At 35.8% G+C, this 27433-nt stretch overlaps 1 pseudogene; it reads right to left on the reverse strand.

Annotated features, from left to right (window-relative positions):
- Positions 1-17715: 17715 nt before the first annotated feature.
- Positions 17716-18607, reverse strand: LOC119064935 (elongation factor 1-delta-like; annotated as a pseudogene).
- Positions 18608-27433: the final 8826 nt, after the last annotated feature.

The following is a 27433-nucleotide window of genomic DNA, read 5'->3' on the forward strand; positions in this document are numbered from 1 at the left end:
AAAGGCCTTACATTTTGTAAGAATAATGGTAACAGTGTATTTCTTACTTATCAGTTATGCAGAAGAGGGTGTGTTCATCATACCTTTAGACATTAGCAGAGAACTAACTCTCAGATATCTCTCCTGAGGTGCTAGATTAGTTGGACTAGAAGATAAAGCCATTCATCAGCCCAGGAGTAGTCTATGATCTGGGTAGGATGAGAGAGAAAATAATACTTGAGAGATGCATAACTATTGAAAGGAATCTTCTGAGATAATACAGGAGAAAATGTTATTTTCCACTAAAAGGTCTACACATGGAATTTCAAGACATTGGAGCCTCTTGAGTCAAGCAGGGAGGTAGGCAGATCATACCTTAATCAGCCCTCTTGTATTCTTGAGACCAGGTCCAGTTTTCATAGCCCTGGGATACAGACTGTTGTTGTTGTTGAATAGAACTAATAATATAATATGATATACTAATTAGTCGCCCAGTCAAATTAAGCTTTAAGTGGCCAAATGAAGAAAAGCATAGCTGCCATGAGCCTCCTATAACTACCAACTATGAAGTTTGATGATAGTGCGGTTACTACTGAGGCAATACAATGTGCTTTGAGTATCAGTGCCCTGGTATCAGATGTGCCTAGAAGTGGCTCTTGGATGTGAGCCATGCCTAATGACTGTGTAATCTTACACAGTGACTGAAAGCTTCAATTTATCTGTCTAAAAAGTGAGAGCGATAGGGCCTGCCTCATCTACCTATCATGAGAAAAAGTAAATTGATGTAAACAAAGTGATTATTGAAGTATTTGAGACAGGAAAGGCAAATCTTATTTAACGTTTTTCTCATATATATTTTCATATTTGGGGCCTCATTTAATGCTGAAAATCGCCCTTTATATTATGCTTGTATAGTAATATTATATCTAAGGTTGACTGATGGGGTTTTTATAGTGACATAGCTTTCAGTTCTTTTAAACCTCCATATCTCTGTTCTGGTAGGTGACTGAAAATTAGTCACAGGTTCCTTTGCAAAGCTTCCCACTTATGGAGGGAAGAGGGACTGTTGTACTTGCCTTTCTGGGATCAGACCCCCACTCCATCCTGCTGAAATCTACGGAGATTTGCCTTCAAAATTAGCTGAGGGTGTATATACACATACAGTGAGAGCATAGAGTAAATCATAACTGGGTGAGTGGAGATGTGAAGGCTGTTTGCCTCTGTTCTCTGTGCAGGTGGTAGTTGTATGTGTGTTCATTGCAGTTACATAAAGCTGCCTAAAGAGTCAACTGTGTCTACACTAGACATAGCCTGGACAACAGCATGAATAGCCTATGATGTTGTTTTGGCAAAGCATTTCTTTTAATTGCATTTTTAAATAAAGGTGATGCAATCTTTTTGGTCAGTGATACATTAGCATGGACTTCCTTTGAACAAGGCCTTACAGCAACAGTTGAGAATTTCATGAAGTATCTCCAATAAAATACCTCATTTCCCTGAAGTGACTGAGGTAAAGTATACCATTTAAGCTCTATGCTGCTCCTTAGTCAAAATGTAATGTTCTGGACTTACAGTACATTGAAAATTTTTGTCACTGAACAAATTCCACAGCAGGCAAAAGTATACTGTATGTCACAGGACATTAAAACGATCATTCTACCAAAAGAAAATAATGCACTGGCAAGACCATAAATCTTAGGAACCTTCAATGACTCGTAGAAATCTGCCAAAAATTTACTGTTTAAATGATGAGATTCCAATCAAGCCAATTTATTGATCCTGTGGGCTGACTACAACTCTATTACTCTATTAAGATGAACTCCTCACTTCTTGGAATTAGACTTTTGTGCACTAAAATGCCAGGTTGAAAGTCTTGGATCTTGTAACTATAGATTATTACTAGAATTGATTCTTAAAACTATCACCTGATTCAGGAATATGAGTGTAAGTTTTCATGTTTGTGTGTTTAAAATACCTTGTTATATCTCTTCATTGGTTTAAAAAGCATGCGTGTCTCTTGCAATCAGTACCTTCTATATTATCCATTTTGAGTAAGGATACAATTCAGTCCAGAAACATCACATCAAACCCCTCTCACCAGGTCTGTAGCCTTTGAGATCCCTCAGGTGTATAATCAGGAGGTGTCTACTTACATACAGGGGGAAGGGAGATCCATTAATCACAGAAAAGCATTCTTTGTGTAGAAAAAGAGGCTCACTCTACACTTTTCACATAAAGGCATGACATTCAAGTAGAAATGGATGGAATTTGTTTTTATGAATAGGGTCCTTGCTGACTAATTCTTTTCTGGGGAGGGTAATGGGCAAATGCTATCCAGATGCATTCCTCTGGAACTGTTCCCAGTTTGGGAAAGTGAAAACTACTGTACTTGCAGCATAATAAAGGGCAGTCAGAGAAACACGATATCTCCATAAATAGTGCAACACTGTCCTCTCCCTGTGTGGTGTCATGGGGCCAGAGCCGTTGCAGACGACTTCCATGTCACACTGAGGACTGAAATTCATCCAGTCACTTATTCCTTCCTTACCTCACCTAGCAGCAGAAAAACTGGACCAAAATGGGATCAAAAACAACCTGCTTAAACCGCAAAGCAAAAAGGAATGTCCCAACACCTACTTCTGTGTTTTTCCATTCAATTGGTAGGCAAACAAGAAAAATTGCTCCTTCTTCCTTCAGGATAAGGACTTTCTTCTCACTCCTCACAAATTCTCCCTCAATTCTATCGCTTCTCCATGTGGTCTTCTCTTCTACTGAATTGGATTAGCCTATGTGTATGTTCACAGTCCTCATCTCATTCTTTAGCTTCATCTTGGCAATTTTTTCACACTGATGTTTCCAGTTGAACCTTTATTTTTCCTCACTTTTTTATTGCCAGTGAGTATACAGAGCTTTGCTTTATGTATGTATGTATTAATATATGGATTTATTAATTTGAACAATGTGCAGATTGTTTTTTGTATTTGCATAAACTTTGTACTTGCAGAGGCTATTGCAGTTCTAATAGTAATTCTCAGTCCCTTGTCATTGTAGCATTGTCGATCACCTTTCTTTGATGAGTCCCAAAGGAAGTACTTCTGGTTTAGGATGGAATCAAATGTCCTGAGTTAGGACTCCTGCTCCACTGCCTTCGGTTTGTGTGGCTGCAGCTGTGTTATCTAACCATTCTGCCTCAGTTTCTGCTTCTGAGAAATAAAGGAACACTTAAAACTGTGCACTGAACTACCCACAGTGTACTGGGAGACTTCACAAGGAGGCAATTTTGGTCCTTATCCCAGTGTATTACTCTGCTCCAGCTGCCATAACAAAATGTCATAGACTGAGTGGCTTAAACAACAGAAATTAATTTTATCACAGTTCTGGAGGCTGGATGTCTGACAGCGGGAAGGATTGATTCCTGGTGAGACCCTTCTTCCTGGCTTGCACGTGGCCTTTCTATGGGCATGCACAGAGAGAGAGAGTGAGCTCTTGAGCCCTGCTCTCTCTTCCTCTTCTTATAAAAACACCAGTCTCACGGCATTAGGGCTCCACCCTTATGAGCTCAGGTAGTCTAATTACTTCCTTAAGGACCTCATCTCCAAAACAGATACATTCTGTAATGGGCATCAACATATGAATTGTGAGGGGAGGGGTTAATTATACATTATACAAACTAATATATTTTGAGGGTTACCCAAATTGTATCTCTAGCTTCATATTCTACCCCTAGCTCCAGGTCTAGATACAGCAGTCACCCCTTGCCTGCAGGGAATGTGTTCTATGCACTCTAGTGAAAGATTAAAACAGATAGGACCCAATTCTGTATGTGTTATTTTTTCCTATACATATATATATCTATAATGAAGTTTAATCTCTAAATTAAGCACAGTAAGATATAAATAAAATAATTACTAGAAAAATAAGCACTTATTAAAATATACTATAGTAAAAATTATATGAATGTGGCCTTTCTTTCTCAAAATATTGTACTAAACTCTTATGCTGATGTGAAATGAGAATTTTATTCTTTTCATTTAAAGGGAGCACTTCACAGCTTATCTCTGGCACATCCGAATAGCCAGCATCACTATTTGTACATGCAGAGGCCATTTCTAAGTGAAATAAGTGTGACCTGAACACAAGCATTGAGATACCCTGACAGTTGACTTGATGACTGAGGTGGCTACTAAGGGACTGATGAGAAGGTGGTGTATACAGTGTGGAGACCCTGGACAGAGGAATGATTCAAGTCCTGGTCAGGACAGAGCAGGATAGTGTATTTAATTACACTAGTCAGAACAATACAGAATTTAAAACATATCTCGTTTATTTTTGGAATTTCCCATTTAATATTTTCAGACTGTGGTTGACCACTGGTAACTGAAACCACGAAAAGCAAAATAGTGGATAAGGTGAGACTACTGCATCCAACTGGATATCTTCTCATAAATGTTCCCTGGACACTTCAAGTTCATCTTTCATTCCTCCCATATGCTTTTCTACACCACCTGTTTTCTCCTGAATCCACTGATGTATTTAATTATCCAAAGAAGAACCCTTGGATATCCTGTGGAATTCCTAGTCTCCTGGTGCCCACATTTGATAAAGCATCAGTCATTGCCAGTTTCAAAATGCCTATTAAATCTGCCTTACACTTTGTACCTGCCATATAGTTAAGTTACTGGAGTTGAATTTATGCTAAAAAGTAATTTTTATGAAAATAATACTCATGTGATCTAACTATAAGAGAACAGAAACAAAGTGGTTGCTAATTCAATACATATATATAAGGTCTGTCTGGAAAATGTGCAGTCATTATTAATATAATGAGGATAGTTTGCACAACATTGATATAACCTGGCAGCCAAGGAGAGAGGACTGGAATACACATGCACGAACAATGACAATTTCACCGTACTAGTCAGTGGGGACACAACACCATAGAGTGCATGGGTACTGTGTGGCTGTCACAGTCCAAATGACTGAATAAGTAGAGCGGCAAATCCACATTAATTCTTACTTTAAGCTTGAACATCCCTCCACAGAAACTATACGGGTGATTCAGAAGGCCACAGCTATGGGCAACTGGTGATTGGCAGCTTCATCACAACAATGCTCTCGCTCATGCATCACATCTCGTGCAGAGCTTTTCATCAAAACATCAAATCACCCAGGTGGCTCAGCTCTACTACAGCCCAAATTTTGGTGCCCTGTGACTTCTGGCTTTTCCCAAAACCAAAATCTCCTTTGAAAGGGAAGAGATTTCAGACCATCCATGAGATTCAGGAAAATATGATGGAGCAGCTGATGGAGACTGAGAGAACTGTGTGAGGTCCCAAGGTGCCTTGTGTTGAAGGGGACTGAGGTGTCATTTTCCTGTGTGCAGTTTTTCCTGTATCTTGTATCTTTTTCAGTAAATGACCTTATTTTTCATATTGCATGCCTGAATACTTTCTGCACAGGCCTCATATACTTGGAAAATACTTACGAGACATTGATATTAGTTGAAGAAGAGAAGGTAACAGATGATGCAATGCCAGAGGGTCTGAACATACATTCAGATTATTTGTATTCCTGCCTTGTATTTGCCCTTTCCGCTCAGTTATGGATTGTTGGTGTACATAACCACCTTAGGACATGACATGCCCAGGAATATTTATTTTACAGTATAAAGTTCACTCATTGTTCCATAGGCATGTGTTCAGTCTCTATTAAGGCCCTGTAGCAAGCTAGGAAATGATTCGCCAAGGAAGAAAGTAAAGTTGTCTGCAGAAGAAGGCCTGGCTTTATTCCAAACCCCTAAGTTTAACTATGATTCCTGTTAGAGCTCACTGAAGGCTCCATACAACATCCTTATTTGTTGCTCGTACTTAAGTATTTCAGGGTCATAAGTCCCAAGTCATAGAACAATTTGCACTATGGTTGGGACTTGCTGTGGATATTGATCTGTCTTTGGATCTGACTTTAAACTAACAGCCTTAAAAATTACCTGGTAAATGAGGCAGAGAATTACAGTTGAAGGTGGTATATTTCCTCTAAAATCTAAACATATCTTCTTTAACAGCAGAGGTTGTGAGATGGAACAGTTTTTTTTTTCCTATAGAAATAATATCCTAACATTCTCTAGTCCACACTTTCAGTGAGTCCCTCAATTTTCATAGCAGATATCCCACTCTCTGGCACAATCATAGTGGACAAAGACATCTATGGGACTTAATGTTGGGTACCTTCTTATTATCATGTCCAATCAGTATGGCGCCCAGAGTATAGCAGACCAGTGTGGTGTTTAATGGGATCCCCAAAAGATAAGCGTCTCTGATGTCTCAGTTCTGGCAGAGTGAAAGATTTGGCATGACACTAAGCAAGGTAAAGAAAGTAGATTATTCTGGCAGGTGAAAACAAATATTTTTTGGTAGTATTTGTAGAGACAGTGACTATATAACAGAAAAAACACACACACTACTCATGAAATGAAGGAAAGTCTTAGTAGATTGATTCTGCCCCTGTTCCTGTGATTGTCTTACTCCTTATTTTGTGTCAGGCCAGAATAGGTAGTGCATGTTGGACCAGAGAAGGTAGTGCAAATTCCTTGTCCCATAGTTATGAGAAAAATGTGAAATTAAAAATGAATTCTTTAAAGCTGCACAAATAATGTGCTAACATGTTCTTAGCACATAAAAAGGACTGAAGTCATTATCAGAAGCCTTAGTATGAAGCAGAAGGCAAGACAAAAAAACAGCAGGCCAAAACGGGCTGATGGAAAGGAAATATAAAATGTAAAGCAAGCCTTTCATGTATTCTTTGTAGCTTTAATATGCCTATGAATAAGGTCTTGGACAAAGTATATACTTCAGTTTATATAGATCAGTAAACATAGATTCTTAAATACAGTTTAGTATTTCAGAGGAAAATTCAAAACAGGATTTTGAAAAATAGTATTTACCCTCTTTTCTTCCATCTTTTGAGCCTGTGAAGCACCCATCTGAGAGAGGAACAGAGGGTGTTGGCTATGGAATTTGCCTTTTAATAAGCACTATACATGTTACTCAACTTTCTGTAGTGTTTGTAATAAGTGCCTAGGGGTGTGTGTATGTTGGATTACATGTGCTTATATTTATAAACACTCATAGAAACATACACGTACGTGTCCATATACTCACCTGTGTATTCTGAATTGATCAAGTTGTATCCCATGAAGCAGCATGCACAAAATGGCTCTGATCACTTACTACTCTACCAGCCTTCGAACACAAGTAGACAGTCATAAAACCACTACTACAAAAAGAGTAACATGGATTCTAGAGACGTTGAGCTGGAGAACATCAGTTTTTCTCTGGTTTCCAGAATGTAAACTCATGACATCTGTAAGGTTATTTACACATTTTTTTTTCAAGGAAAAACATAATACTTTATTTATTTTTATACATTAACACCAACGTTAAGCCCATTCAGTAAATGCACTGATGAAATGGGTTTATAAAAAGTTAAATTATCAGCCCCAGCTGGTGTGGCTCAATGGATTGAGTGCCAGCCTGTGAACCAAAGGGTCACCAGTTCGATTCCCAGTCTAGGACACGTGCTTGCATCGCAAGCCAGGTTGCCAGTAGGGGCGTGTGAGAGGCAACCACACATGGATGTTTCTCTCCCTCTCTCTCTCCCTTTCCCCCTCTAAAAATAAATAAATAAAATCTTAAAAAAAAAGTCACGTTATCAGAGGAAAGCTGGATATATGTAGAACAGAAATTTTCAACCCAGGTTCTGCAATGATTTTTAAAACATGCAATACCTGACTAGTTAGTCAAGTACACTGACATATTTTCCCTTACATTGTCAAATTTTAAAAAATGACAACAGCCAACACAGCAATAGCCGTCTGGTACAAATGAAGCAAAATTATACCTATACATTTTGTCAGATCAGAAAAAAATATATTTTTTGATGTGCCATCAAATTTTAGTAGTTAGTTTATGTGTGCCATGAAATGAAAAAAGGATTGAAAATTACTGGTATAGAGTATAAAAAAAGACTAATACCAAGCATAATTGTAAGAAAGGGAGCCTAAGATTCTTTGGTGGGTTTAGAATAAATAATTCTTCCTATACAAGACATACTATTTGATCTACTGAAAAATATTCAGTCAATATTTTCTTAGCCATCTTCCCACTGTCATTTTTGTAACAGAGGCTTCTGGAAGTCCTAATTGGTTGTGTCTTCCTTTCCTCTACTGTCTACTTTCCAGGACTAGTGCTATGATGTCTTAATGTTTGGTATACCAACATCTTACATCCCCCCAAATTAGAGATTAGCTATGTATTTTCAGAAAAAGTGCTAGTTGTCAAATAGGTTTCAGAACTACAACCTTTAGTGCTGACAGCATGTTCCCACTTGGGTACAGTATCTGTCTTTGTGTTTGGAAGTACTGGTATTATTGCTGGCTCAGTGCACATATTGAATAAAGAGAGATCAGGGAATCAATTGCAGCCTTAGTTAAAACCAGAAGAAAACAATTTCAAATCGTAAAAATTATATAACAAGTTAGTTGGTAAGCATTAACATTTAAGATACACACACATAAAACTTACCTTCAGTTTTCATTTAAGAATATCTGGCAATTGTTAAGTACGAAATGTTAATTTAATTAAAAATGACCTCTGCATGCTTGCATTAGGCACACAATAAGATAATGATATATCCAAGACTGGAAATCTGTATCTGTAGGAAGTATCTAGGATATTGCTTGCTTTTCAGAGCCATGTTTTCTCTCTAGGACTTCCAGAAGTTTGTTCACTTTCGATGCCCATTTAATCTTTGGCCTCTCAACAGAAACTGTTAGTTCTGTGGAAATATTCCTAGTGTATCTATTCCTGCATCACTTCAGGGGTTAGGAGTATATGTGGTGATAATTGCATTGTGAACATCTGGATATGAAACAAGAGTGGGGACTATTAACTTACCTCCTGTGATTCACAAATTTCCATCAGATAGTACCAATAAATTCAAATAAACATGTTAGATAATAATGGCTCTATAATCAACCATCAATCTCCCGAGTCAAACTATTGTTTACTGTTTAGCTAGTAAAGCAAACTTGCCATTGACCCATGCCAAAGAAGGTGGAATGGTATGGGATAGAGGTACTGGTTCTGTTTCCTTTTAACTGGATATGGCTAGAAAAATATTTTAATATGTAATTATCAAATCAGAAATTGGTGATTTCATAATTAGTATTATTATGAAGTATAAAGTAAACATAAGTACAAGATCACTGGTCCTTGACAGCACATAGATTACAACTTAGAACCTCTTTTGATTTGTGGTACATATACACAATGGAATTCTATGCAGCAGAGAGAAAGAAGGAGCTCCTACCCTTTGCAACAACATGGATGGAACTGGAAAGCATTATGCTGAGTGAAATAGGTCAGGCATTGAAAGACAAATACCATATGATCTCACCTTTGACAGGAAGCTAAAGAATAAAACAAACAAGCAAACAGAATAAAAACAAAGACACTGAAATAGAGAACAAGTGGGCAGCGACCAGAGGGGAGAGGGAAGGGAATTTAAGGGGAAAAAGGGGGAGGGATTTTGAGGAACAAGTATGAAAGACACAGAGATGAGGACTGGGGGGGGGGGGAATGGGAGGGAGGGGGGAGGCAGGGAGGGGGGATGGGAGAAATAGATAAAAAAATGTACTTGAAAAGTAACTAAATAAAATTTATTATATATAAAAAAAGAACCTCTTTTGCAGTCTCTCTATAAGTTCCCCCAAAGCTCTGGGTCTGGCTTGCTTGGCCAACATGTCCATTCCCCACACATAACTGAACACAGGGAGGTGGAACACCCTGATTGCCCGGTTTAAGCTATATACCCATTTCTGTGGTGGAGGAATGAAGCCTTTTGATTGGTGGCCTTCTTCTCTCTTCCTGTCTAGCATGTAAAGGCAGTTATCACAAAGAAGGTACTAAATATCTGCTACAACTCTTCTGAGGTCTAGCAAGATGGTGGTATCCTAGAGCCCAAAGGAGATACGGCCAGTGAGAAATTGCTTATCACAAGTATGGGCACATTTTAAAGAAAGCAGTATCACAGGTTTTGTGCTACCTGTATGAATTGTACTACCTCTTTTTCTGGGGTGTGATATAGGATGAGATTTCTATGCCCTAATGTGAATAGAGGCCAATGTTTGGGTTTGGAAGTCGGATATAACAGAGTTCAGCATGAGCTGTTCAAGGGCTGGTAGGAGAACACCCTTATTTTTCTAGACTATCCCTTGAGTAAGAAGATATCCTTCAGGGAGAGAAGTTGAATCCTGTTTTATAAATTGGGATAATTTAGCCAGCCAGCATTTTATATTTTTCTGGCATTTCAGTGGGTCTGGGGAGACAGGAGATTTCTTGGACCAGTCTTCAACTACAAGAATTTGCTTTGACCAGTTATGTTGTATTCTTATTGAAAAGAAAACTAATGAATAAAATTTATACACTTTAAGAATCCTACTAGTTATACCACAAAAATCATTCCAGACCTGAAAATACAAAGTGTTTTTATCACTCAAAGTGAGATGTGCTCTGATATGTTGACTATTATATCTGCATATGAATTTTACGTTATCCAATTCTAACTTATTGTCTGTAGTAAGTACAACACATCTAAGAAGCAAAAATCAGAATCCAGAGGCGCTGGGTTCTTTCGTTATCATCTGCAATAAAAATATAGTTTCAACATTTATGGCATGTTAATTTATTCAAGGCTAATTGTTCTAATGAGTAGAACCACAGAGGCATTTATTATAATATGGGTCAGATGACAATATTATTCTCCAGCATCAGAATCATTTTTAATATATATAGTTCCCCCATTAAAAAAAGTTGTTTCTAAATTAAAAATGGTAGCCCAAAACAAATTGTTTTATTTTGTGTCCTGTATTTGTGATTTTTACTTAATTAAGTACATTCAATATTCATTAAAGAGGTTATTTTTATATTTTTCTATTGTATTTTTGGCAGAATGATGAAGATAAATATAGAAATTAGCACATATATCCATAGAATTTAATTATCTTCTCTTTTTTTGCCAAAATATAGTATTTCCAATGTACTCACATCCATGCCAATAGGCTACATGAACTAATAAGGAGTAAATTGGTTGTATCTTTAGAGCAAAAATAAGTATTTCATAAACACAAAAATAAAGAAAATTTCTCAGAAATTTGTGTTGCATGGAATTAGAAAAAATGTGGATTTAAGCCAGTTCTTTAATGTTAAACTTTTAAAGAAAAACTATTGATATTTCTCATTTATGAACATAGTAGGTAATCAATGAATTGAATAATATTCTAAAGCATCTAGTTGCAAAGGTAATTTAGCTCAGATCTGATTTTTTTTCATGAACCTTTTTCAGTTCTCTGAATTCAGAGAAAAATGTCTTAGATATCTTCCCCTATACATCTTGGAAAGTAACATTTATATTAGGTCACTGCTTAGGTAAATTTATTGTATTTACTCAATGAAATGTTGGGATGTTAAATATAATTTTAAAGAAAATAGTTTAGTAAATTGATCCTATCAATCATCACATTTAAAACAGAACAAAGTTTAAAGGAACTCTCTTGTAATGCAACAATTAAAGATACAATTAAAAATAGAGATTAATAAAATGAGCACTCAGGTATTGAGTGTCACATTTGCTCCAGATAAAGATTAAAAACAGCAGACTCAGCTAATGTACTCCTCACTGTTGGGTGTTATTAAAACACCTAACATAATGAGTTTATCACATACAAGTACATTTTCATATTTTCTCTATGTATTCACGAACCTATAAAATACATTTAATCCTAAACTTTCAAGATTCATACAAATGATACTGTACCATCTTTTTAAATCTGTTTTTTTTAAAAGGAAATTAATAGGCATTTTAGAGCAGTCTTGGATTTATTGAAAAATGGAACAGAAAGCATAGAGAGAGTTCTCATGTACTCTCTCCAACCCACCCCATGCCCACCATTTTTCCCTTATTAATATCTTGCATTAGTGTGGCACATTTGTTACCACTGATGAATCAGTATTGATCCATTATTATCTAAAGTCCATAGATTATGTTGGGGCTCACTCTTTCTGTTGTGCATTTTATGGATTTTGACAAATATGTAAAGACATATACCTACCATTGTGGTATTATATAGAATAGTTTCACTACCCTAAAAATCCCCATGCTCCACCAGTTTATCCCTTTCTCTTCCTCCAAATATCTGGCAACCATTGAACTTTTTACTGTCTCCATATTTGCCTTTTCTTGGATATCCTATAGTTGGAATCGTATGTACGTGGCCTTTTCAGATTCGCTTCTTTCACTTAGTGATATGCATTTATCATCCCTCCATGCTTTTTGTGGCTCTATAGTTCATTTCTTTTTATCACTGAATATCATTCTCTTATATAGATATACCACAATTTGTTTATCCATTTACCTATTGAGGGACATCCTGCCTTTTACCAAGTTCTGGCAGTTATGAATAAAGCTGCTATAAACATTCTTGTGCAAGTTTTTGTGTGTGTAAGTATAAATAATATTGCTATGGAAATTTGTGTAAAGATATGTTTTCAATTCCATGGGTATATACCTGGAAATGAAATTCCTGAGTCATATAGTAACTCTATGTTTTACTATTTGAGGAACTGCCAAATTGCCTTCCAAATCCCTGCATTAATTTATATTCCCACTAAGAAGTTATGAGGGTTTGAAATTCTCTGCATCCACACCAATAATCATCATTGCCATCTTTTTTTTATCATAGCCATCCTAGTGGCTGTGAAGTAATGTCACATTTTAGTTTTGACTTGGATTTCCTTAACAATTAATGACATTGAATATCTTTTCATGTACTTATTGGCTCTTTGTATGTCTTTTTTTGGGGGGAAACTTGCTCAAATACTTGCTGATTTTAAATTGAATTATTTTCTTTTTATTGTTGAGTTGTAAGAACTCTTTGTAGAGTCAGGATACAAATTGCTTATCAGATATATGACTTTTAAATATTTCATTATGTTGGTTTTCTTTCATGATAATGTCCTCTGAAGCATAATTTCTAAAAATTTTACACACCATATTTTTTATATATTTTTGTTGCTTCTGGTATCTATATCATGCATAAGAAAACATTGTCTAATCCAAGGTCATAAATATTTTTGTCTATGTTTTCTTCTAAGATTTTTCTTTTAGTTTTATCTTTTACATTTAATTCTTTGATTCATTTTGAGTTACTTTTTTGTATATGATTAAGAAGTAATCATCAATTTTTTTCTTTTGCATTCGGATAGCTAGTTTATCTGGGACTATTTGTTGAAAAGATTCTTCTTTCTTCATTAAGTTTTCTTGGCATATTTGTAAAAAATAATTGACAATAAATGTAAGAATTTATTTCTGGATTCTCAATTCTTATCCAACTCTACTGATTTATATACCTATCCTTATACCAGTACCACTATCTGAACTGAGTATTGACTTATTTCATTACAGTAATAATGGAGCAATGTAAGTTATTCAAAACTTATCTTTTTTTCTCACATAATTATTTTGGCTATCCTGGGTTCCTTGCATTCCCATGTAAACTTTAGGCTTGGCTTGTCAATTCCTCTAACAAAACCATTGTTATTTTAGTGAGGACTGTCTTCAATCTGTAGATTAATTGGGGGGAATATTTATCAATTTATCAACATTAAATCTTTTGACCCATGAACCTGTGCTGTATTTGTGTTAAGTGTTCTTTAATATCTTTCAATATACTGTTTTTTTATTTTTCAGCATACAAATCTTGCACTTTTTTGTTAAATCTATTCTTAAGTATTTTATCCTTTGAATGCAGTTGTGAATGGAATTATTTTATTAATTTTAGTTTCCCATTCTTTTCTAATACATAGAAATGCAACATTTTGTATATTGATCCTGTACTATCAATGTACTTCAATGGAAATGGATAATTTCTACATTGAATACTATACATCAAAACATCATGAATAAAAGCATATTGTAAGGTGAGCCAAATCCAAGTGATCATACTCAATACTACTAATTTTAGGGTAAAGGGTGTAATTAGGTAAAGAAGAACATATAATGCTAAAAAGAGCATGTTATTCTTTATGAGCATCATTTTAAAAAGAAGAATTATCTGTTCAAATCCTCTGAAAATGTCTCTGAATCATCCAGATAGCTGTTTCTTTGCTTGTGCCAACATATTTTCCCCAAAATGAGGTGTCCGCATGTTCAGCCAATCAAATAAACTGTCTGGCTGAACATCCTAAGGTGCTTTAAAATTCAGTAAATAGTACTAATCACTTCCATTTCAGTATTGATATTAAAGACCCTATTCATGCCAAAAAAAGTGGAATGCAGCTGTTCTGTGCTTTCCTTTAGGATTTTATGTGCAAGTTGGCTTGCATAATGAGAAATATGTCTGTTTTTTGTGTCATTTGTATTTAAAAGGTTTAGAACAGAAGTGCATAAAGACATACTAGTGCCATGGGAACTTAAGAAATATGTCTCTTATGGCTCAGAGAGGGGTTGGCATGGAGGAGGGACTGTGGGGTGACAAGAAATGGATGGTGTCCATTTTTATAACGATGTGGAATGCGTCTGAGCATATCTTGAAATTTTTATTGATGCTGTTCAATGCATTGTTTTTTGCAAAAATATCAGAAATATTCTTAAATTAACACTAATCTTAAATACCTGATACAGTAAAGAGTTTATAGATATGTACAGTGTATTTTTAACTTAAATCTCAACTTTATACCCATATTAATCCACTATAATAGTAGTAAAAATACATCTGTGTTGAGGGAGTTTTGTTAAAATATGTGCTTTCTCTTTTAAAATTATACCTCAATTTTTGTTCTACACAGACACTTCTTAATTTGTACTATCTTTTGGTTGCAGTTTACATTTATTTAAAAACTTCTGTTTAAATAACAATTGTCATATTATTTGATATGTGTAAACACTGGTCCTTTTGCTGTTTTGAATAAAAGAGCATGATTTCTGACTGTCTGTCAATAACTAAATTTTATTTATTTGAATCTTTTTATTTAGAGGAAGAATTATTCTTTTACATTTAAAAAATTTTTTTAATTTAATTATTTTTCAACTACAGTTTTCTGTCTTTTACTCCCATTCCAGCCCCCCCCCACCATGCCTCCCACCTCCCTCCCATTTCTACCCCCCTTACTTGTTGTCCCTGTGTCCTTTATACTAGTTCCTCTAAATCCCTCCCCTTTTTTCCCCTTAAATTCCCTTCCCTCTCCCCTCTGGTCGCTGTCCCCCTGTTTCTATTTTAGTGTCATTGTTTTTATTTTGCTTGCTTGTTTGTTTTGTTGTTTAGCTTCCTGTTAAAGGTGAGATCATATGGTATTTGCCTGGCTTATTTCACTCAGCATAATGGACATAAAGGAAAAAATAAACAAATGGGATCTCATCAAAATAAAAAGCTTCTGCATGGCTAAAGAAAACAGTTTTACATTTCTTTTGAAAAACACAGGGCACATTTTTAATTTAATTTTGCTAGAACAAAGATTCAATTACAATAAAAATGCATTAAAATTCTTTCTCAATTATTCTTGTATTTTATATACCCCTTGCCCTTCATTGTAGCTGGGAGCAAGGGCAGTTGCTCAAGTCCACTTGACTTTTACAAGTTCTTCTTCAAGCTCTTTTTTCATCTTAGATGGAGGAATATTAATTCTGTGAAAGAAAGTCCTGACAAAACCTGCCAGAGATACTTTTGATGACTTAAGGAGGATGTAGGCCACAAATGCATTTCATCTTTTCTTCAACTTTCAGCACATGAGTCTCACTTGTTTATCTCCTGGTCTATGGTCTCTCTTCATTCCCCTATGTTGCTCACCCACCTCAATCCCCAACCATTCACAGATAAATCCCTTCATTGCTATGTATGTAATGTAAGTATCCCAGCAAATTGCACATTGTGTTTAACTTAATTGTCTTCAATCTCCTAGAACATGGAGCCCACCCTTGACTTTAAGTCTAAACAAAATGCTCAAGATTTCATTACATCCACCAGGAGAAAGCCATTATATTTCTAAACACTTTGAAGGTGATCTATGTCCTGCCACGACTTTCTACTCTGAGATTTTACTCATTCAATCATCAAACCCACTTGCTATCTCATTTACTAGAGGTGTTAATCTTGACCCTACCCCACATTGTCCCAAGGGTGGACACACACATTTCTCTTTATTCCCAAATACACCACTGATACAAAAATAGTTTGATAGCATCTTTTTACTGCATGTATGAAAATATCCAGAGATTATTCTAGAATAGAAAAAAAAACAATTTCCAGTTGAATATTTGACATTGTATTTCCTCTACACAGCTCTAGTAACTCAAAGAACTGGCACTCATTTAAGATTAGATTTTTCATTACATTGCTCCAGAAATTTTTTTAGACTGAAGCAAAAGTCCAAATACCTGTGATTTTGTTTGTACCAGTAGTTTAAGTAAGCAATTTTCAACGGTTGTGCTGCTAGAATTTTTAAAACATACAATACCTGACTGTTTAATCAGGGGCACTGACCTCTTTTCTCTTAAATTGTCAAACAAAAAGTGGCAATAGCTAGCACAACAGTAGCCATCCTGTGAGAATGTCCTGTGTTGAATCATAAATACAGAGGTGATATAATAGAGTTACAGCTTACTGGTCAGGTCACATAATAAAGTTGTGTCTGATTGGTTAATTGTTGGTTACAGAAATCCTTGTATATAAGCATAGGCACCTGATTTTTTCAGAAGTGACTTTGGAGCTAACAGGGTATGTATTTGCTATTGTTATTTTTAAAAATCAATAAAAATATGCCTATTTTTGTCAGATTGGAAAAAATACAATATGTTTTTTGATGTTGCACAGAATTTTAGTAATTACTTTTTATGTGCCATGAGATGAAAAAAGTTGAAAATTGCTGCTCTAAGTGGGTAGAGAGCAATGCAAAAAAAGTCATTTTCTGCCCGTCTATAGCAGACCTCAGCAGTTTTGACTATTTATTATCAGATCTCATATATTTTTTCAACAGATCAGCCTGGGAAAATTTTGTCTTAGGTAGTTTACACTAGATCATGACTTCCTAACATTTGTGAGAATGAGGATTTCTCTTTTACCTCAACACTTCACTATATATTCACATAAAAGTATATTTGTTTCTACTGTTGAGGTTGGAAGAAATTTCCATATACCCTTCTGGGTTCTTTCAGCAGGTCTAATAATCACATGAGCATGGGACAGATTGACAAGTGAAAATAACCAAGTTTAATTATATACATACATGAAAGAATCAGAGATGGAAATCGAGCTGAGGGTATGGTGAGATGCCAAAGGGCTTTAGATCAGAGGAAGATCATGTGCAGGATTATAGAAAGAGTAGATGTTCAGTAATTGAAAGTTTGTCCTATATGGTTAGTTTATAAAGTTTTTTTTTCTGGTAATAAGTCCCTATGGGAAAGCCCCCAAATTTAAATTATTTAAGGCAGAGGCAAAAGTTTCTTATTAACCTGCAGGGTTTCAGTTACCTTCAGCTCAAAACTATCTCAGTGTCAAAGTAGCACCCCATGGAGAGGCCTATTCTGAATCTCTCCACCAGCAGTGACTCATTGATTTGTTTTGTTTGAATCTCAGGCTTTCTCAGTCTTTACTAGTGGCAGGGATTCCTGTACACCTAGTGTTAGGGCTTAGATCTTGTTGAAAGCAGGAGTGTCCACATTTTGCACATCCTCCTTGAACTTGGTGATCTCTCCCAGAAGGTCGGTCCCCACCTTGTTGTCCTCCACCACACACTGAATCTGTAGTTTGTGCACACCATAACCCACCAGCACCAACTTAGAGGCCCTCTCTCAACCCAGGTCAGCCTGCCCAGCTGGACAGAGCATACTCAGGCCTCCAGCTGGGCCATGGTCCATCTCACCATTCCTGGGCTTGCCACCCAGGAGGACGGAGGACTTGGCCACCAACACAGGCTTCTTGGCCTTCTTCTCAGCCTACCACCACACCTGTACCTCCTGCTGCTTGACGGTCTCCTTTTCATCCTCCTCATCAGGGCCAAACAGGTTGATGTCATCATTTTCATCATCCTCATCATCCCCTGTGGCAGTGGCCGCCTTCTTTGTGGGGAGCTTCATCCACTTGGTGCGTGGGAGACATGTGCTGGGCCTGTGGGGCTGTGGCCCAGTGGGTGGGCATGCTCTTCTCCAGCACACTTACTTTGGCCTCCAGCTTAGAGATGGCCTGCTGCAGCTCCCTCACCATGCCTTGCAGGCTCTGGTTCTCCACCTCCAGGCTGGTGATTGGGAAGACAATGAGTTCACTGTGGTCTCTTCTGAGCCTACTGGAGACCCCAGGGTCTGAGCTTCCTGCCAGGGATTTCTAGATGTTCTCTCTGGTTCTGGCAATGTCCTGGAAGATCACACTTGTACTCTTTTCCTGGCACTAAGAGCCAGCCACAGGCCAATTCATCTGCTCATAGAATTTCCTTTCTGCATTTTCATATTTGGCCTTGTGGAGCCAGATCTTCTTGTGTACTAGGAAGTGTGTGGCCATTTTCCTGACACCTGTCAAAGATACTGCGACCAAACAGTAGAGCTCAGCAGCACAAGACTCTGACTCTTAAAAATACATAAAACTTAAAAGATTCTGTAAATTTGGTGTTATTATACCTAAAATTGTTTTGTTAAACACATATTATCTCCATAAAAATACATGTGAATCTCTATCATTTATCAGGTACAGACAATGTAGTTCATGTTCAGATTTGAAGAGGTTTTGTAATGATTTGATGCCTTTCAGGGTCCTAGGTCTATAGGTAGGGAAACCCATTCTGACTCCATGTAACCATCTAGTTTATCTTCTTTATCTGACCAAGCTATCTGCTGATAGATTTTCTATTCAGTAAACACAAACCAAGGTACTGGATTTTATAGGGGAGGTAAAAATTTTTTTATTTCATGTATTTTGGATTTTTCGGTCAGGTCTCTGTCAGTGAGACTGGCCAAGACAGATTAATAAGAGAAAGTGGAAAAGAAAAAAGGAATAGGAGGAAGAGAGAGAGGAGGAGGAGGGGAAGAACAAGAACAAGAAGAAAGAGCTAGAAGTTTATTTGCATGTGCATCTCCCTTGCAAATGGGAATACTAGATGAGTAACTCAAACACATGATTAAAACTTGGATATATATTTCTGCTTAGGCTAAAGGAAAAGAAAAGGGTTTTAGGTTTTTGGAAGAGGGAGTCAAGTCACAAGAAGGTGACCAGGAAACCTACAGTAAACAGGGTTAGGTTTGTTATGAGAATTTAAGTTGGTGCTTTCTCCCCTGGCAAGAGTTCTGTTGTGGTAGAGGAGATGGAGACATCTCTACACTTGGAAATTTCTTCTATGAATGTAAATTTTCTTTACAAAAGAAAGCCCTGTGGCCTGTTTTTAGAGTCTTTCCTCTCTCAATGGTCTTCAGCTTAAAAATAATCCATATGCCAAAGAGACATATTTTAGGGGTGGCATATTCTGGTACCCTTCACCTCTTTATGCCTTTTCCTCCTTTATTTGTACACAAGGAAACATGATCATTATAATATTTACCTTTTGGTAAACATTTACCAAATATTTACCTTTTGGCACAATGCCTTCACCCACAATTAAATTTTCAGAGGCTGGGATGGTACTTTCAGGTGGTATGAGCTTTATGGTACTGCTTAGTTCATGGCAATAGGTAGGACACATGTGATTTAACTCTCAGGATTGTTCACACCAGCTTTGTCTTATGTAGACTGTCAGCTTTCTGGAGAGAAGTGGTCATATCCTTTCGGCCTCCTTTGCATGCCACATAACAGAGCCCCAGTAGACAAGGATATTAAAGGCAGCTTTTGATAATGTATTTTTGCTAGTTGCAAGTCACTTGTTTTAAAATGTAGACACCTTATTTTTAAAATTATTTTATTGTTGTTCAAGTACACTTGTCTGCATTTACCTCCGCCACTCCCCCCACACCCCAGCCATCCCCACCTTCTTTTGAAAGTGAATTGACTAGGTAATATAATGATCTCATCCACTAATATATGGCAAAGTTCTATGGTTTATTATATATGTTATAGGGACATGTAATTTTATACCAGTATGTGTAAATATGTAATTTTTTCTCTAGGATGATTAAATATATAGAGAATGAAATTTTAGATAGAGTAAGAGTAAAGTGTTGGCATTTTGTGATACATGTAAATTTTTTTCATTATGTAAGTTGCTCTTAAGCTTAATATGTAGTAGATCTGAAGCTGCAGCAATCTAGCGCATGCTATTTTTGGCATGTGGAAGTAATATTTTGCTCTGAGCGGTTAGAAATATTTAACTGGACAAGTCTAAAAAGGTTAATTTGGTTGCAAAGTTAGTACGAGTGAAGATTAGTGATTATATTACTCATAGAAAGCAGTGGTCCCATTTGCAGAAATATGATAGAATTGGGCTTTCAGTCCTGACGGGAATTGAATGATGCTTTCGAGAGTACATCTCAGAAATATAAAAGTTTTGTAGACATTGTCATTAAAACCTCTAGTTCAGCAATTAAAACTATTTGCCTCATAGAAATGAACTCCACATTGTGTTTTATACTGTTCTGAAAATCTTAAAACTTTCTGAACACCAATCTTTTGATCTATAAAAATGATAGAATTTTAAGATACAGCAGAGAAGAAAGTAGGGCATTGTAGAAGAATTACAATTTTCCAAATGTATCTTTGTGTAAAAAAACCTATAAATGTTTTAGAAAGCAAAATGTTTTAGAAACTCTTTGTGAGTGTTGTCAGGCTTCCACATGTTCTCTATGTCTTAGCTCTAAAAGAAAAAAAAACCAATGATATGTAATAATATTTTGAGAAAGATTCCAGAAAAAAATGATTTAGATTTATCATTTTCTAACTTTTAAAGAAAGAAAATGAAGCCTGCATAATTTTGTATGAGAATAAATGGTACAGAAATATCAATTTAACTAATGTGTTTTGATCATACTCTTCACCAAATAAGTACATTTTGCATTGTCTCTATTTCCCAGCAAATAATTCTCTCAAACTCACTTCTTGGTAAGAGTTCAGAAAGTTCACCTAAAGGTTTATGTATATCTGATACTTTGGGGATATATAACTTGCCTTTCAAAACGACCAAAAGAAATCAAATATTTAGATGAGCATTTGGAAGTCATGGAATATTATGTCTTTAAAGTTAATAATCAAATTTCAATGACTCAACCTTAAATAGGTCTTATAGTTCTCTGTGTGTAACTTACTAATATCACAGACCTAGAGAGCACAATTTATTTCATCTCCTGACAAAGAACCTCAGTCATTAATGATCGAGACCCTTTGTGTGTAGTAGTAAATTTTTAAAGGTGACATACTTGGCAAATATACAGCAGACCATTATGAACCATTTCTTCTATACAGTCATAAGAAATTGAAAAGAAAAAATCATATAAAAGATAGACCTATCCTTAATAACAGTGGCCTCATAGGTCAGTGAAGACATAAATAAATCAGAAGCAGAGAAAGAGGAGAGGCAGAAACTGGGAAGAGGCAGAAAGAAGGGAGAAAGGAAGTTGATGTCTTCTCTATGGACGGTTATCACTACCCTATCCCAGCCCTCATGCTGGGTGCCAGCATAAACCATAAATGAGTCATGCTTTCTGCCCTCAGGAAAAGTATAGGATAGCAGTAAAGCCAGCTTGTAAACAAGTAATTACAAGACAATGAAAATACATGCTATAACAGGACCACACACAAAATACTATGGAAACACAGGGAAAAACAGCAACTTGTTATTGGCATCCAGGTCAGCATAGTCACAGGCAAAGATTCTAGAAAAGACATGTGAGTTTCTTTCTATTTCTGCTTCTCTATATTTCTTTTTTTTAACTATTTCTGTACCAGGGAAAGAAAAGGAACAAGAGAGATGAATTTATCCTCATCTTATCCTCAGTGAAGAGTAAGATAATTCCACAAATGCATTAACAAGAAATTTCTTTCTGAAATGACTGACTTGTCCACAGAAGAGTTATTTTTATTTACTCAGTTCATCCTGAAGTAATTCTAAAAGGAAGTAAGATAGTTCTTAAAAATGAGATCAAATATTGACAAGAAAAAATATCTACACTCATTAGAGGAAAGAAATACTGTTTCTTCCTTTTCTAGGTGGTATCTAGGCTCTTTATATGTTGTCTTATTTAAACATTATAACAGAGACTTTCCCCCCAATTAGTTCAGGTTGACAGAGAACTCCTCCCATTGCCTGTTAGTAAGAAGATTAAAAAATCCTCTGTTTTTTTACAGGCTGGACAGGTGACTGCGGAGCAGAAACACAAGTTCCACATGAGTCTAGATGCTGGATAAGGTAATAATTTCATCTCTTAGGCGAGTTAGCCATTAATCTATTCATAATAAATGCTCAAGTGCCATAACCTGGAGGAGTTCTTCTGAGTTACTCCTGGCCCATGCAAGTTTCTAATTCTTAGATTAACCATGCTTTCTCATTTTAATCTGTTTTTTCTCGAGAGAGAAGCTGAGTGCAATCTTTGCAGGGAGTTTGTTATTTCCTTGTCCTTCCTACCCTTCTTCATCTATCCTGGGCCACTTGGAGCCAAGCACAGTGCTGAAGATACTGCCCAGGCAACAATGCACACTTCCCATTGCAAACAAAATAGTGGCTTGTCCCATTATTGATGAGGTTAAATCTTATCAATTTGCTTAAGGTGATGAATGTCAGATGTTTCCATTGCAATGGCAAGTTTTTTCTTTGTAATAAATAGGTAATGTGGAGGGTTACATTGAGATAGTGTGAATACCCTGTTCCCACAATCTTTCACCCTACGTTTTAAGCATTTGTCAGTAACCCTCTCCTAAAACATTTACAATGTACGTTGCAAATTGGTTCTCCTTTGGCCCTATTATCCTTTTTGTATTTATTATCTGAGATTCTTCGGTATAAAAAAGATTCATCCTTTTTCTCAACACTCAAATACGCATCCTATGAATATCACTGTGAACTCATGGATTTGTTTTTATTCAATATGCTCAAATACATCCCTATCATTATTTTGCTCCACATATTGTTCTAAATTTGGCCAGTGGATGTTGGAACAAGCCCTCTCCTATACCCTTCTGATGTGTCTCTAACCTTTGACTATTTTCTGCTGTGCTTCACTTTGCATGTTCTTGGCCCCAGCCCTGGTATCAGCCATTTCTCTAAGAAAAATTTGAACTTCTTTTTTTTAATTTTGAACTTTTTAATATTGTAAATTGGTTATTTCTTTTATAATATTAAATCACCTTTGGACTTCTGGACTAAATCCCACAGGGTTATTTTTTAATCTGTGCTTTCCTAATTTTTATATAGGATTTTTACTTTAACGTTCATGAGTAAAATTGGGGTATGGTTATCCATTTTATGCTATACTTAACTGTCTTTTAAAATCAATGTTATGCTTGCTTCATAAACAGAATTTGGAAACTTCCCTTGTTTTTCCCATGATCTGGAAAAATTTAAATATTGGGGTTGTCTTTCTATGAATGATTATCAGAATTCTCCTGTCTAATCATCAGGGTCTACTTTTTGTTTTACTTTAAATTTACTTCAGAGTGGGTGTTAGGTATTTCTTTGGTAATTTTTATTATTTCCTCAATGTACATTGATCTGTTTAAATTTTCTATTTGTACTAATGTCAATTAATAAACTTTATTTTTCTATACCATCATCTATTTCTTCTAGGTTCTGAAGTTTATTTGCCTAATATTGTCCAGAGCCAACTTCTATGAGATTTTAATGTCTGTGTTTCAATACTTATTTTTCATTTGCGTGTACTTGTTTTGATGACTGTAGCTATTGTTTGGTTATTTTGTGATTAAAAAAAATGAATAATATTTCAATTTATGTATTAATAAAAATTCTAGTCAGTACCCTCTGTTTTATTTACTTTTACAATCTGCAGTTTCAAAAGTCCTCTGCCAAGATTTATTCATTAGTCTTCAAAGCTAGAAAGTTAGTATATGCCTGTAACATTTTTAGAAGCTAAGACTTTTGGATAATGTACTCATGAGGTGAAAAAGCTCTGCCTGTCCCATGCCAGGTATTTTTGGAGGTTTGATTACGGACTCTAATGTCTACTATGCAAATATGGGTATGTGTCTTTAATGTGCAGTAGTAATTCTTGGCCCCGGATATATCTTAATAGTGAAGGAATCGTAATTGATCAATCTATAACTTTGCATTCAAACCTGATCTATTGTTAACCAATGAGGATCTCTCTTACTTTTAAATGTCTCCAAAGGAAAGGGATTTTACTGCATCATTTTGAAAACATAGATGATTTATTGATAATTGGCCTTGAACTCATCCTCTATCTGCTTATAGATATAGATTTAGCTCTTTCTGTTTCTGTTCAGTCTTTAAGATCTACAACCTGGAAGATTTGGGAAGAGGAGAACTGTGGAGCTGCTTTCTGTGTGCAGTAACTATGGCTTCACTTACACCTGACACCTCACCATCATTCACTGAACCCAAACATCCCCTTCAAAAAAAGCCTCATCTGAAGTTCAGATGTCAATACAGCAAAATGTCTAAAAGGTAACTTTTGATAATGATAAAACAAGTTCAATATAGTTTAGAGCTCTTATATCTTGGCAGTCAAGGCAACTATAGGGAACATGTCAGCTTACATTTGTACAACCAATATCTGGTTTTACCAAGTATTTAATGCTCCGTGCTGGTCTTAGTAAATTGCAAGGCAAAGTTCTAGAGAAAATCAGAAAAAGAGAAGAAGAAGCTAAAGATGAGCAATACTGGTTACCCTTTAATAATCTTTTGATTTCCAGAACCATAGCAACTTCGGCAGGGCTCCAGAATCTTTTTTTTTATTGCTTCCCACTAATTCTTAGGCTTATTTCCTAGAAAGTCAGTTTTTTTCCTATAGGGACATATCTCTCAATATTTTCTTTTCCACTTCTTTTTTTTAATCTCTTACCTACCTACCTACCTTTCAAATAATAAAAACTATGGTCATGAATGGGAAATTAAATGCATGACTAAATGTTAAATTCCTTTGCCTTTTACATTCTTAAAACTGGTACTTAGCATTAGGAAGTCTCCTGAAGTGAGTAAGTCTGATTTAATTTGGTAATGGTTAAGCCTTGTGAAACTGTGAGTTTTTATTGCCCTGTCTTTAGCCTCTTTTATCTCTGCCACAGCATTAATACGTATTTTGCTATTGCATTACCTTGGGTGGGAGTATTTCAAAATATATTTGTAAAAATGTTTTCATTTTATTTTCTACTGATTTTCCTCTTACACTATTATTAGCCACACTTTTATTAAAATTGTATAATATCAAAGTTAAAATATTTCTTTAGCTCTAACGCCTTCAATTTTCTATAGAATATAAATTACCAATGAACTCCAAAGAAAGAAGCACACTATTATTTTATGAAAATAACATTCTTAGAAATAATAACCTTATTTAAGATTTAGGTCACATTTCATAAATTTCAATAAATACAGCAGCATGTGCTGAATCCCTTTATAGGAAAATGAAAATGTGCTGTTTTTTAATATACTCACGTTCATTACAAACTGATTTTTTGATTATATATATATTTTAAATTATCAAATTTGTTTTGAAAAAATATGTGCTTTTAAAGTTTATTTCTACATTAAAATTTATTAGAGAAATATAAAAATACATTTAGGTAATTGGCATTTTTTCTACCTGTGTTTTAGTGGGTAAAATAAAACACCAATTCAGATATAATTACATAGAGGTGGGCAAAAGTAGGTTTACACTTGTGAGTACACAAAACACATAATTTATTCTTATATATTATTATTGATGAATTATTGTATTACTTATATGTATTACAACGGTAAACCTACTTTTGCCCATCTCTGGATATGGGAAATAGTGCAAATAGAAAACAGATTTTGCAAAAATAACATGTTATTTTTAAGTTTACATAAATAAGAATCTGGAACTAAAGAAGAAATAATTAAATTAAAAAAAAGCCAGACCAATCTTTAAGGTAAAATTCTTTCTTAGTTCTTCCAAATGCAGTTAATTTTAATGAAAAAAATACCTGATGGTTTATATTTAGCAATTATCATTTATAAAATAATCACAAATGATCATAGACTTCCAAGTAGATAAAATTATATGTAAGTATGCATGTATAAGTGTGTGTGCTTATGCATATGTGAATGATGCCAGGAAGACATGGAGGCAATAACAATTCAGTATTGAAAGAAAGTATGTTACCTGTTTCATTACATATTTACTTCCTGCCACCATTATGTATAACTATACTATATTGAGACAAGAATGTTCTTAAAGATCTATAGACTAACACCCTCCATTAACGGATGAGTAATTCCATAATGTTAAAGACGTGATTTGAGAGTGCTGAGGCGGGACCCATGGGCTACTGAGGCATGGGAGAAGCCTGTAGAGAGCTGTTGTCCAGGGAGTTGCATTGAAGCTCTCAGGTCTTAACCTTCTTACACACAACTGTCTGGTATGGGCCAAGAAACAGTGCAAGGTTCTCTATTTATAGTAGCACAGTGGACCCCAAGCCTGGTACAGGGAATTCATTATCAGGAGGCCAGCATTGTAAACCTAAAGCAGTAGGAGGACTCAGCAGCCAGTCATTTCACAAGCCAAATAAAGTATAACAGGAAATTGAGTGAGGATATGAGCTAAGGAGTAAAAAATTTATTTTGAAACAAAAGGAAATTATTGAAATGGTTAAGACAATGATATGATGTGAACAAATTTGTGTTTCTGTACAATCATTTGTAGCCTTGAGAAAATACTTGAGAAAACCCCTATTTGTGCCAGGGCAGTTATTTAAGAGGCTATTAAATGATCCAGGAAACATACTCTGAGAGCTAGAACAAAGACGGCAGTAGTGGTGACGGAAAGGAAGACACGTATTCTAGAGGTACCAGCAAGTCAGAATACATGGACTGTGTGGATTGCAATTAGGTGGGCAGAAATGAAATGGAGTAGTTACAGACCCTGGGTTTCTTAGGCAGCAATGACTGGATTTAAGAACTGGATGGCAGTTTGAAATATAAAAACGGGATAAGGTTAGGTGAAGTATGTTGCAGTCGAGATGCAGAAGACAGAAGTGGAAATGTCTGTTAGGCCGCTCGCTAGATTTGTGGAAAATACTTGAATTTTAGATTAACCAATCTGGCAAGAGTAGTTTAAGTCATGAGTGTAGGTAAAGTCATTCACAAATCACACAGAGCAGTAGTCCCCAAGCTTTGAGCCACACTGTGGCTTGTTAGGAACCAGGCTGCACAGTAGGAGGTAAGCGGTGGGCTAGCGAGCAAAGCTTCATCCTGCTCCCCAACACTTGCATTACTGCCTGAGC

Source organism: Artibeus jamaicensis, unplaced genomic scaffold (genome assembly GCF_021234435.1).
Source record: "Artibeus jamaicensis isolate MK-2021 breed Jamaican fruit bat unplaced genomic scaffold, CSHL_Jam_final scaffold_916, whole genome shotgun sequence".
NCBI classification, from domain to species: domain Eukaryota; kingdom Metazoa; phylum Chordata; class Mammalia; order Chiroptera; family Phyllostomidae; genus Artibeus; species Artibeus jamaicensis.